We start from the raw sequence: 1,095 nt of genomic DNA on the forward strand, positions 1-1,095 counted from the left end.
ACAGAATTTAACATTTTTCTTAAACGAATCTTACCCTTTAATTCCTAATTCTTTACAGACTGATTCAAACATGTTGGTTTCTAGGATTTAAGTCCTGCAATGCAGCAAAATTTGATAAAAAATGTTGCATGCAATCAAATTTATTTGTTTCACGCAACACTTTTCTTATGGCTACATGCACCAAGCAGCACTGGTTCACTGGTCTTTTCATCATGTGGGGGTCTATAACTACAGTACTGTAAAAAGGTATCTTAACATTGCGACCTCTATCGTGTGCGACGTGAACGATACGCGATAGCTTTTTGAGCATTTATTTGTCTCAATAGAACTGAATCATATTGCGTCTATCAGGATGTCGCGATAGGCTATCTTCCACATAGTACTAGTCGATGACGTAAATTGCTTTATAATACTTATTTTAAATTAAATACTGAACTTCAAACAAAACAAAACAATGCTTAAAAGAGTTTCTTTTTTTCTATGATAATTTAGGAATAATAATTCTTATATGAAGACAGTTAAACAAAGTTGCGACGAAAGTAATAAAGAGTAAATTAAATAATTTTTTTGCTGGGTTTAACTAGGGGCGTAAAACGTTGTTACTTTAGAGACATTTTTATATTAGAATCATTCTTTTTTTGTTTGTTAAAAATCGACATTTCGAGCCTTGATTAATTCTTAAGATTCTTAAATAACTTGTTGAAAAAATTGACTATTGTTTTAATTAAAAAAAGTCAAAAATTGTGATAACTTGAAAAGAATTCTTTTGTTTTTTAAAAAAAGTGTGTATTTTATTATTTTACTTTATATTTTTTAATAAAACAGTTTTTACTAGTGCTTTTTGAGAATAATTATTGTTTTACCAGAACCTAAATTATACACATGTTATGCATTAAGAACCAATTGATTCATGAGCATGCATGTGCTTATGTCGTAAAAATTTAAAAAAGAAAAAAATGTAAAATTTAAAAAAATTGTAATGACACCTTCCATATCTTCATATACAAAGCAAAAAATTATAAATCTGTGTGAAACAATCCCCTGTTATACCGGATGTTTCTAATATTTTTAAAAGAAGTCGAAGTTGTTATTTCA

This window comes from Hydractinia symbiolongicarpus, chromosome 12, assembly GCF_029227915.1.
Source record: "Hydractinia symbiolongicarpus strain clone_291-10 chromosome 12, HSymV2.1, whole genome shotgun sequence".
In the NCBI taxonomy this organism is placed as follows: Eukaryota; Metazoa; Cnidaria; class Hydrozoa; order Anthoathecata; family Hydractiniidae; genus Hydractinia; species Hydractinia symbiolongicarpus.